Source organism: Lycium barbarum, chromosome 1 (genome assembly GCF_019175385.1).
Source record: "Lycium barbarum isolate Lr01 chromosome 1, ASM1917538v2, whole genome shotgun sequence".
NCBI lineage: Eukaryota > Viridiplantae > Streptophyta > Magnoliopsida > Solanales > Solanaceae > Lycium > Lycium barbarum.
In genome coordinates, this window is record NC_083337.1 from 25,941,654 (window position 1) to 25,955,402 (window position 13,749).

The following is a 13,749-nucleotide window of genomic DNA, read 5'->3' on the forward strand; positions in this document are numbered from 1 at the left end:
TTTAAGAATTTATCGGCCCTAGCTCGCCGAACTTCTGGGGCATAAAATGACGGAGAAAAGCATCAACAAACTCTTTCCATACCGGGGGAGGTGCATTGGCTCCCCACGAAGCCATCCATACTGTATACCATTGGATCGAGACATCTCTCAATCTATAGGACGCTAGCTCTACTGACTCGGTGTCTGAAGCGTGTATTAACCGGAGCGTCCTTAGCATACCATCAATAAAGTCCTGGGGATCCTCCTCCGGTTTTGACCCGAAGAATTCCGGAGGGTTCAAAGTAATGAAATCACGGGCTCTTGCACTAACAGCCCTATCACCATACCCTGAACTGTCCCTCTGAGCCTGGGCCTCAACCAATTGAGTCAATAAAGTAATGGCCTCTTTTACATCTTGGCCCGAATCATTTGGTGGAGGAGCTGGAGCTGGGGCTGAGGCTCCCACGTGCTCCTCGGTAATAGGCACTGTCTGGGAGGACTGAGATTGAGCCGCACTCTGGGACTCATCTTCCTCTACTACCGGTGGCGGTGCTCGTTCAGCCCGTTTTTCTGCCACCGTCTTGCCCTTTTGGGCTGCTGTAGCCTTTTTGTTTTTAGGCATCTCTGAAATACACAACACACGATTTAGGAACAAGAATTTCTTACATCATAGCTCTATCGCACGATTCTTATGAAGAAAGAAGGTCATATATTCCTAAAATGTCTGCATCTTCTTGTTTATAAGTGTGGCGCGCAACATACGCATAACCAGGACTCTACTAGACACGGCTCGTAGACACACCTTAGGACTGAACTGCTCTGATACCACTTTTGTCACGACCCGACTCGGGGCCTCGACGAGCACCCGGTGCTAACCCACCCGAGCACCCTCTTAGCTTACTCTTATACTTACATCTAGGTAAGCCACATAATTATACATGCATTTCCATTCATTCGTCAACTAGTCCCATTTGGACAACAACCCATTTATATCATCGTAGGAATTTATGCCACATCAATGTACATGGGCCCACGTGGCCGACAAAATGATATACAAAACATAGGCCAACAAGGCCAAACACATCTACCCACACCCACACATATATCTACGAGCCTCTAAGAGTATAACATATCACATTAGCGGGACAGGACCCCGCTATGCCCATAATTATATACACAAAAGAATGAGTACCCAAAAGATATGGCTCCGAAGGAAATGGAGCTCTCTATGTAATCTCCAAATAGGCAGCTATGGATCAAGTCTGTCTCCCTGTGCACCTGCGGGCATGACGCAGCGTCCACAAACAAAAGGACGTCAGTACGAAGAATATACTGAGTATGTAAAGCGTGATTAACATCAATATAGAAGCATCATAGACAATATATGAAGTGGCACAGGAGGGAAGACAATAATATCATCATCATGGCACTTACCTGCCTTTCGTAGGAACTTTCCATTTCTCATGCATATTTCGTAATAGTACTCATACCCTACTTGGGCTCATATTCGCATACATGTCCTTATTCGTATTCGTATGCATAGTCTTTTCACATTCATATTCATATTATATACATATACATACACTTATATACATACATAGCGTGCCCGACCATAATGTTCGGTGTTTCATACGTACTTAGCCAACCAAGGCTTAATGTTATTTCTACCTGGCCCTACCAAGGCTTCAGGGTTATCCGTACCATCTGCAGAGGTGTGCGCGCGTTACGTAATCGTATACATACTTTATACATAATCATATACATATATCCTACCCGGCGTTATAAGCTCGGGGTATCATTATAGCCCTTCATAGGCACATATAAGTATAATAGCCCGTAGGCACCTTTGGCATCATTATTATTATTATCATCATCACTATCTTCGCCATTATTGCTACATCCATATCTTAGGCTTACTCGTCATATGAGGGGCGTAGTACAATCGTAGTACATGTTAAGGATCGTGAGCTTATGAGCTCGGAGTGTCAATCACTTGAATACAACATACTCATATAGAGGAATTAGAAGTTTGGCCAAGAATCATGCCTTATGAAAGAAGGGTTAGCCTTACATACCTTTTCGTCAAACTATTCTATACTTGCACGTACTTCTTCGGTGCTCACGTTTCTACCTTTATTAAAGTCGTACCATCATTAGAATCGACAATTAGCACACATGGATAAAACTAGAGAAAATCGGATAGCATTTCCTTTATTTATACGACATTCCTCCATATCGCAATTCAACTTCCAAACGTCAACAATACATTCACAACATCGTAATAATAGCCTTTAGTCATCTACATCATCCACATTCTTAATTCACTTCCATTTATCCCTATTTATGGTCACAACACCCAACTTCGTCCATTCATATACAATGTCTATTTCATGATCTTAACGTCATTTATAACACATTCATATCACAACACAACAACAATCATGATTCAATTCAAACTATGTCTCAAAAACGTCACTATTCATCATTCATAACCCATTTTGCTATTCTCTTCTAATGACCAAGCATTTTAACTCTCAAATACCTTAAACAACATATAATATCATGAATCTTACCTTAGATGCTGTAGGAACAAGCTTTAGTTGATAATATTCCACTTTGAGCAAAACCCTAGTTTTTCTCCATTTGGATTTCTTGACTTTAGATGATCCTTGATGGGTTCTTACTCTTGATTCACTTATTTAATGTTGTTGATGGCTTATAATCCTTGAAAACTTGTATAATAAATGTAGAGAGATATTTTAGAGAAAGGGATGAAATGTTGAAATGATTTCATGAACTTGGTACTTTATTTAATAACATTCCACTGATCTGTCGGGTTCCATTATACGGTCCGTATAATAGACCGTGAAATAGGTCTTCCGGCACCCCCTTCACTGTGACCATTTGACGGTTAGTTATACGGTCCGTATAAATTTATACGGTCCGTATAACTGACCGTAAAAATTCCACCAGCAACCAACCTCCACTGTGATGGTTTTACGGTCCATTATACGGTCCGTATAATGAGCCGTAAAACTCATCAGTTCACTGAACTTATTCTCATCACTTCGTTTGATATCCGATCCTGGCGGAACCTTCTTAACACTTGTTCAACACTTCAATACCAATCTAAGGGACGTTATAACTCTTTCCCAAAATGCCCTTAAGTCATCATTAACCCGATACTCGTATTTCACTAGTTCATTCACTTGCGTACCAACGGAAGATTTTCCGAGGTGTAACACTAACCAGAACTCACACTTAGAAAATTTCGCAAACAGGCTATGTTTCTTCAACAACCCAAGGACGGTACGACGATGGCTCTCATGCTCCACTCTACTCTTGGAATACACCAAGATGTCATCAATAAACACAATCACAAAAGAATCAAGGAACGGCCTAAAGATGTCATTCATCAAGGTCATAAATGCAGTTGGGGCATTGGTAAGCCCGAAAGACATCACTAGAAACTCATAGTGGCCATATCTTGTCCGAAAAGCTGTCTTCGGAATATCCTCAGCCCTAATCTTCAACTGATGATAGCCGGAACGCAAATCAATCTTAGAAAACACCGAAGCACCCTGAAGCTGGTCAAATAGATCATCAATACGAAGCATAGGGCAATTGTTTTGTATAGTGACCTTGTTCAACTGGCGGTAATCAATGCACATCCTCATGGTCCCATCTTTCTTCTTCACAAATAACACTGGAGCACCCCAAGGGGAGACGCTCGGTCTAATGAACCCCCTGCTCAATAAATCCTACAATTGTTCCTTAAGTTCTCTCAACTCGGCTGGTGCCATCCAATATGGTGGGATGGAAATAGGACGAGTACCCGAGTCCACGTCGATACAGAAATCAATGTCACGATCGGGTGGCATACCCGGCAAATCTGATAGAAATACCTCGCGAACTCGCTCACAATAAGAATAGACTCAAGGGATGGAGATGCAACAGTCGTATCACGAACATGCGCCAAATACGCTAAACACCCCTTACTTACTAATTTCTTCTCCCGAAGGAAGGAAATAATCTTCTTCAGAGTGGGACTAAGAATACCTCTCCACTTAAGCCTAGGGATGCCTGGCATGGCTAAAGTGACTGTCTTGGCGTCACAGTCCAAGATCGCATGATAAGGAGAAAGAAGGACATACCCAATATAATATCAAAGTCCACCATATCCAGAATCATTAAATCTACCCAGGTGTCATACCCCATAAAAGTAACTAAACAAGACCGGTAGACTCGATCAACAACCACAGAATCTCCGAATGGAGTAGACACATGAATAGGTATATCTATGCTATCACAGGGTAAATCCCAACCAAAGGCATGAAATGCAGATACATACGAATAAGTGAACCAGGATCAAATAACACAGATGCTGCTCTATGACAGACAGAAATAGTACCCGAGATCACAGCATCTGAGGCCTCTGCCTCGGGCCTACCAGGAAATGAGTAACAATAGGCTACACCACGCCCGGTCTGGGACCCCCCTCTCACACTCTGAGTACCACCTCTAGCTGGCTGGGACCCACCTCTAGAACCATGGGAAATATCGCAGCCTGACTGAGCACCACCTCTCTGAGAAGTCCCTCCTCAACCACCGGATGATATAGGAGTCCTCGGCGGCTGATAATATCGCCTAAGTCGGGGACATCTCTTGGAAATATGCCCAACCTCCCCACAAGAGAAACAGGTAAGAGGAGTCGAGTGCTGAAACACAAAAACTGAAGACCCGGATGAAGCAATCATGTCCATTGATCTAGAGAACGAGCTCTCAGGAGCTCTCTATCTAGGTGGCTCACTAGAGGGAGCCGGTAATACGGAATGCACGGGACGACCGGAATAGGGCTGAGGTGGCCTCGAAAATTGACCGCCGCCCCTCGTACCAAAACCCCTAAAGCTGCCAGTCTGATGTGGCCTCTTGTCACCACCACTAAAAGCACGGGCCATGGCGCCCTCAACCATCGAAGCATGCTCAATAATGGACTGGAAGAAAGTCCCCATAGACTCCATCTAAAGGCAAGGAATCTATAGAGAGCCCACTAGTCCTCCAACAAAGCGTCTAATCCTATCAGCCTCGGTAGGAATCAACAGAGTAGAGTATCGGGCCAAATAGAGGAAACGGGTCACATAAGAATCCAAGGACATGCCCCTCTGCTCAAGGTGTAGAAACCACTCCCGATGAGCCTCTCTCAAAGACCGGGGCTCTTACTTCTTAAGGAAGGCCTGGTAGAATTGAGTCCAAGTCAACGGAGGAGAACCCTCAGGTCTGCACTACACGAAATACCTCCACCACGTCTTCGCGTCGCTCCGAAACTGGTAGGACACATAATCAACGCCGTGGGTCTCCACTATCCCCATACGGTGCAGAAACTCATGCATATCAAGAATAAACTCATAGGCATCCTCAGACGAAGTACCAGACAACCTCGGCTGCTCTAACTTCCTGAACCTCCCCACCAAGTCCTGATCAGCAGCAGTCATAACGGCGCCATCCATGGGCCTAATATCCTCACCAGAGACGGGTATAGTATCAATGTGGGGAGCCATAACTGCGGGGGATGTGCTACCCGCGTGGGTCCCTGCTCAGGGGTCTGTGCCCTAACCCTAGTCTGTGAGCCCCCGCCAGGAGTAGTAACACTGGAAACCGCCTGCTGGGCATCAAGATGAAGCTGGATCCTAGTCATAGTTCATGCACGGCCTGGTCAGAAGTAACCTCAGGTTGTGTCCGTGATGGGGTCACGCCATCCCCTCCGGTCGGTCTCTACCCGGCTGGTACTCGGGCTCGGGAGATGGAGACCTCTCTCGTCGCTGGCCCACCGTCAGAGCTCTACCCCTGGCTGGGGCAGCCCCGCGGCCTCTCACTTTGCCGCATCCTCTGACTGTAGCGCTCCCTTGGGTGCTAGCCGTAGCTACGGGCTCCGGCACCTGACCTCGAGCCGTAGTAGCTCGAGTCCTCACCATCTATGAGAGAAGAGATAAGAGTCTGATACTAATTTGGTCTTTGCAGATACCAATTTGAATAAAGTAGCACGATGGATAGAAAGAAGATGAGATTTCCTAAATGTGCCATAGCCTCTCGCAGATAAGTACGAAGTTCATCGTACCGATTCACGAGACTCTACTAGACACGCTCTTGTATTAAAGACCGGGTAACCTAGGACTCTAATACAAACTTGTATTAAAGACCGAGTAACCTAGGACTCTGATACAAACTTTTCACGACCCATTTTACATAAGTACGGAAGTAAATGAATCCACCCCAGTATCTGGTCTGGTCATACAAGAGCATCTAAATCCGAATACTAAGGTCTGAATAATAATACATAAAATGTCTCAAATCATGTCTTGAGTGAAAAGTAAAACATAAGCAATAGAAGAGTCTTCGAGGTCAGCGGACGCTATGCACACCCTGCAAAACTCAAGTAGAAGCTAAGGAGTCGATCAACCACGAGTCAGAGAAATAGATCCGGCCTGATACTCTACATTCATAAAAGAATGCAGCAAGTGCAGGTCAGTACAAACAACAGTACTGGTAGGCATCATAGGCGGACTAAGCATAGTTAACACGATTCAGAAAATAACGCAGATAAAAAAGTAAACCAATCGCGCATGAAACAATATAATCGTAACCGATATCCATCAACACCTACGTAAGCATCTAACCCCAATATAATAAGTCTGAGTATATCTAATCCCGAAACAATTACCATAATAGAATCATCATAGTCCAATCGTCACAATACAGTCATCACGTCATCTCACCCAAGTCATAATGCAATGCAATGCAATAATGGTATGAATGTGATTCCATGCCATGCTATGCAAATGAGGTGTACACATGCACTCCAGACGGAAATATCGACGTCTCAGTAGTACAGCCCAGTGTGACTTGCGAAGTCTAAGTGCCACCCGTCCTGGATCTTTTCCAAACAGATAGACGGGACCCTGGCTAATTGCTAACAGGGGGAGTCTCACCGGCACCACCCTGGGGGACCCGCGGAGCCTATGCACTTCAATCAATTCCGGAATAACATCGGAATCGGCCATGCAACAACGATGCCCTAACCATCGGACATCGACCTCCTCACAATCACTCAAAAGAGTTGTCAATATCAGTTTCATAAATCAACGATTCCAACATTGAACCTCGGACATTGGACTCCTCACAATCACTCAAGTAAAACAGTTTATCAAGTATCAGTTTCATATAAACAACGATTCCGGAATGGATCTTCGGACATCGGCCTTTTTCACAATCACTAAAGTAAAAGAGTTTATCAAATATCAGTATCGCTCAATCAACGATACTGGATCATCACCAAATATCGTCCATGCATGATAATTATGAGAGAATGCGTGCAATGCATATGTCACATCAACAAGAAAGCGCAATATCACCTCAATATCACAAGTACCTCAACGGGGTACGCCAACAATGTATCACATCATAATACCAACAGTATGTGTGCCAGCATATATCAATAACTCAAGTACCAACAGTGGGTATGCTAATAATGTACCAAAGTACAAATACCAAAAATGGGTATGTCAATCCTATCTGAATCAGGACAACAAGCGGCATTCGTTATCTACTAACTACACATGACATCAAGCTAACACTATTAAACAATCAAACACATATAACGGGGTGGCTAGTCCCAACACACATCAAGGCTCAACCTAAGGCAATATCCATCCCAACTTCCCACCCGAAGGTTCACATGCTGTCTTCGACATCATAATCTAAATATGTGATTCACTATACTAAGTCTTACCAAAGGTAAAACATAACCTACTTGGACTGCCGAACCGCAACACCAACTAGTCACTTTATCGCCTTGCCCTTCCTCTAAAGCTCAGAACCAAAGTAGTCTAAGCATAATCGAATTCTAAATTAGAAATCATGAATAATGATACTAATACTGCTATGATATCAATTAGGTCCAATATAACCCTAGAAATTAGGGAAACGGACCTACAAGGGCGAAACGGGAAATTCATGGGTAAAATACCGAATTGAGTCCTAGGTAATCATAACCCCATCATTAATTGTTGATTTAGCTCAAGAATCATCCCCAAATCTGATTTCTAGTAAAAACCCCCAAATTGGGTATGAACCCTAATTCTCCAAATCCGAAATTCAACGTTAAAAGTGGAAGATATATGATTACTAAGCTTAGATTCATCAAGTTTTATCATCAACATCATCAATTTGTCATATAGGACCCTAAGGGAAAATCTCCCAAAACTCTTCTTCAAATTCCAACTCTAAGGGATTGTAAAAGGGAAGGGGGAATTCTAATATGATTGTGATTAAGGAAGAGTAAAGGATTGGACAAGGTTTTATCTCCAAGAATCTACTCAATTTGTCTCCAAGAACAGCTTTCCCAAGCTCCAATATCGAGATATGATAGACTGAAGGTCTAAGACTTATTTAAGTCACATTAAATGAAATTTCACTGCCCGTGACCGCCACGGGTGAGGGATTGACGCTACATCGGTGCCGCTACGTCGGCTGGGATACCACTGCGGTGGTATGGCTTAAATCACTCATGACCACCTCAGCGGTCATCACACCGCCATAGCGGTGCCGCTGGGGCGGCTCTGGTGCCGCCGTTGCGGGCACCAGACATCAGATTTCCCATAAATTTTCTAAGTTTCTATCGAAAATCCGGGTTATTCCCGAGGCCATCTGCTCACAACTCGACCACCTAAACCCATAAAAAAAATACGCTGCTAACGCACTCGTGGTCTCAAAATTTCCAACGGAGGTCTCGTTGACCGAGTCAACCACCGGTGCCTAATTCCCATTTCCCATCCAAAGTCCCGAAATGCATCAACATGCATTGGGAACCGAACCAATCATACATACAGGTTCTAAACAACCATCCGGACCTCTCGAAGTTGACGAAACTCCGAAAAAGGTTTGTTTGCCCAAAAGTCAACCTCAAGTCAAAAGTGAGTCAATCAATGCTCGAAAGTGGCAAAAGTGCCAAAAGAGCTATAACGACCAAATGGGCCGTTACATTATGAGAGTTGATTCCTAGCTTACGATAGAGTTGTAACCTGAAGTTGCTCGTGTAGTGTAGTTGAAATCCTACTAGGATAGGTCATGATTTTTAATCCCTTGAGCAAGGAGTTTTCCACATAAAAATCTTGTGTTGATTCTTGTACTACACTTGCATAAGAGAACTAGTACACAACCAGATCCCTCCATATACTGTTTGGTGGAAGCACAGCCTACAACATATATGTAGGTGTTATTTAGCTTTATTAGGTTCTAGTCATTATTTCAATAAAATTTCTTTACCTAGTGTTGCTTAATTTTAATTTAGCATTTATCTAACGGTTAAATCAAAATCGAGCCGTTAATGATCAATAACTGATAAATCGATAACAAATATCTTAAGAGTTCTGTAACGATTTGCATATCTACAAATGGATAACTGAAAAGTCGACGGATAACACTAGAAATTGAACCACCCCATAAGCATTCCTAGTTCACTATATTATATAAAAAAATATTATCGACGATATGTTATTGTATCGGTTCTCAATGGTACATAACTTATTGAGATCTCAGCATTTTCATTATTCTCAGATACCTAAACCCCTTGATATTTGGCATAAATATCTAGATTTAGTGTCATTTACACTTTACTTCTTATCACTTTCATCGCAGTTTTGAATGCGAATTGTTGTATATGAGCTTATGTTAGTATGTTTATATGAATAGGTACAACAAGGACCAACGAAGGGTATTCCGGGCAGTTTTGAGTGATCCCGAGGCTGTGTACGTCGATTGAACGTTGCGAAGGAAGTTCCAGCACTTGAAGGCAAAATCTGACCACTGAAGGGTCTCATGCGCTGGCCATACGCCGCACAGCCAGCGCACAAAAACACCATTCCTGAATCTCAGACAGACCATGCGTTGGTCATGCGCCGCACAAGAAGAACATAAAGGAGGTTATGCATTGGCTGTGCGTCAAGAACATAAAGGAGGTTATGCGCTGGCCATGCAACGCACAGCCAGCGCGCAAGCGGCGTCAGTTGTCCTATTTAGATCGGGATTGGGCCCACTTATCTGATATTTGCCCTAGCTTATAAATAGCCATTTTGACATTAGAATATACGGCTTTTGACATAGAGAGAGTAGGAGCCGCCGTGGAGGCCGGAGATTATTGGGTTTATTCTTTTCTTCTCCTTATTACTAGTTTGTATATTTTCTTTGAATGATTTGTTGTTTTTCCTCCATGTCTATGTGGAGCTAAACTTCTCGTTCTAGGGTTGTGGTAAACCATGATTATTGATGTTTGGTGATTATTTCTTATCTCAATATGAGTTGTTGAATTTGATTACTTCTTTAATTCTGTTCATAATTGTTTGATTGTTTGGCCACCAGTTAGGTTCTATCGACTATCTAATATACATGCTTGGGAAAGATGTTGTTAGATTAGAGAAGGATTAAAGAAGGCGTGATCTGATTATCCCTACAGTTGGGCTAGGATTTGTGGCTAGGATAGGAATATACCTAGGCGCCGCGTTGATAAGTTGGTATTTTACCAACTTATCTCTTCTTTAATCTTATATTTTTTCTATATTTGCTTGAGAAAATAGTGTATTTAATATCATTTACATATATTTTACAGGTTTTATTTGATTTAGAAGTGATCGGAAGAAACCAAGTGAAAATTAAGTCAAAAAGAGGTCAAATGGGACAATTTTGCAAAACTGTCCAAACTGGACAGTTTTGCAAAAACGGGCCAGATCTGCAATTCCGAAATTCAGTGGGTATTTGTCATTCTTTGAACTTGAAAGAATTAGGTTACTATAAGATGATAACTGGGGAGAAAATATGATCATCTTTGGCACAACACACAAGTTCTTGGAGGCTAGGGTTCATCACCAACACCTTGGAAGAGAAGATTTGGAGACACCAATGAGAAATTCTTTACCCATTTCTTCTACTCTTGCTATGTATTGAATATTTATGTGTGTAGCATTTCATTTCAATACTTGAATTTCGTTTATGGAAATATTCTTGATTAAAGTTTGGATTGAATCTCTTGTTTTGCTTATGTGTTGAATGATTTTATTCCTAATGAAGTGAGTTATTGTTTCTTTAATTAATCTCATTTTGAATGATTCTTAAGGGAGTAGCTAACCCTAAGACTTGCCCATTTATTTCGGTTTAAACTTGGAAGAGGCAAACTCGGGATTGGGGAAGATTAATTAACAAGAATTTGGGGCGTTAACCCTCATCTAATGGAAATCGACCTAGGAATAGGCGACACCACTTGTAGCCATATTCGGGTGTTCTTAATGCTCCTAATTGCTTTAGGGATATTCAATTAGGTAGTCTAGTTAGTCTTCGGAAGAAGCTAATTTAGAGTCATTATCCGAGGCTAAGTAATATAAACTCACCATTATTTGTAAATCATGAAGTACATTGGATCGTTACTTGAGCGTAGTTTCCCTTGTATCCATGCTTGTGGCCATTGATCATTTTACTTGCTTTCTAGGTTAGTTTACATTTTTGCATTAGTTATAATTCTCTCAAACAAAACCAAAACATTATCCATCGTTTGGCTTTAGCGTAGTTGGTGAAAATTCCTACTTTTCCTAATCGCCTATATATTGTTCTCTGTGGGATTCGACCCCGACTCATAGTTGGGTAAATTATATTTGCATACGACCGTGCCCATTCTAATTAATAGGGTGGATTTGGACGTTATCACGCGTTCAATTAAATACCATAAAGGAATTGCGTTCTTAACAAGTCAATTCCATAGGAATATAGGCGGGGAACTGTTTTGAATAGGCGAGTAGTAGTTCGGGAGAATACTACGAGAGTTAATAATTCGGTAAATTAGCAATCGTCAACAATTCATATTAAAGGGAAATAGTTTGAAAACTCAACAGGATTGGTGAACCAACCGCAACCCTGGAACATTCATCTCATTGATAATATAAAAACCCGCTCTTTCTTTGTTGAAGTTCACTATTTGTCTCTTTTATCTTCAATTAGTTTATAATCGCAATCTTCGAATTTCATCTCTTGTATAGATAATTTGGATAGTTTAATTTAGTTGACAGTTAATCATAACTCCCTGTGGGTTCGACATCCGATTTCTAAAATCACTAATCACTATATTACTTGTACGACTACGTATACTTGCGTATGCGTTTGAACGCAACAAGTTTTTGGCGCCGCTGCCGGGGAGTTAGAAATTAACTGTTTATCTAGATTCTACTTTTCTTTTTGTCTATTCAAGTTTTTTTTTAATTTTTTTTTAATTTAGTAGTTTGGATATCTTTCTTGATATGGCATCTTGAAATAAAAATTGGTCGACTATTGGTTATGCCTATTTTGGTGATTCTTGTCTGATTTGTGGAGGACCCCACCTGTGGAAACACTGTCATAATATTTTCGAGAATGGATTGTGCGCACCTACCTAATCCTTTGAGCGGAATGTTTGTAGTATATGTGGTGGTCAAGATGGTCATTGGAATGGTTGTCCTAACTCATATTCCCATACCCGAGCCCCTATTATGATTCTCTTGTTGCTTGTGATGTTAACAGGAGTAATGAAGTGGAGGATGCAGAGAATCTTGCTCGGGTTACAGATATGATTAAAAAAATAGTGGAGCAAGACACATTAATAGGAGAGTAAAACGCAGAATTAGAGAAGGCCATGGAGAGGATTCGTGCCAAACTCACAGAGATGCAGGCCGAGTCTGAAACTTGTAATCTACAAGTGACAGGCTTAGCCAATACCCAAGACGAACCTCAAACAGAAGAAGAGAGTGAGTTCCTACAAGGAGATAACTTCGAAGAAGCAAAGATAGTGAGCCAATCTTGGCTAACGGAACAAGCACAACAAATGAAATTTCATGGGTTTCTCTGCGATGGACTCACAAACATGGCGACACAATTAATAGAAGGCAGAACAGAGCTCAGACAAGATATAGACAAATTTGACTCAGATATCCATGACCTGCAGGCTCTAATGAATAAAAAGGTTAAGATGTCTGATGCCCAACCACCAGTTGTTATGAATACTGGCCTACTTGTGGAGCAGGAAGAGGAATTCCAACCATTCGACCAGAATATTGTTGATGATGCCAATGTTGAGGGGGTGCATATAAGTGAGGATGTAAAAAATAAGGTAGTTTCGGAGTTGGGGTATATTGGTCCTCATTCTAAACATTTTTCTACATTATGTTTGGTTGGTGACATGGAAATCGAGCCCTCCAAGCTTTTGGAGAAGTTTATAAATAAGGAACAAGACCCTTATATCCTAAAATTTGCCACACCAAAATGGCAAAATGGCATTCCTCACTTAAGGGCCAAGAAGTGCAAGATGCGACACCTATTGCTAGGTTCCTTTATTTTCACACCACCGCCTCAGGAGCGGAGCAGAAAATTTGATGCAAAATTAGGGGCGAAATTCATATCCTCAAGGTGGAGGGAAAAGTGGTGAAGTTGATTCATGTCGTTCCACGACGTTAACTAAGGCACTGGTTGGGAGGCAACCTAACTTTTGTAGCATATATGTCATGTGTGTGTTCATGTTGCAGGACCAAAATGTTACACCTTGGAAAAAAAACCCCCGTACATGTACAGTGAATAGGCTAACAGAGGACGCGGCGTATACGATATTTTGATGAGTAAGAGAGAGTATTAGATGACCCTCAACGAGGTTTTAAAGGCATACAATGCAAGGAGAGAAAGTTGCTAAGGAAAGCGAATCATACG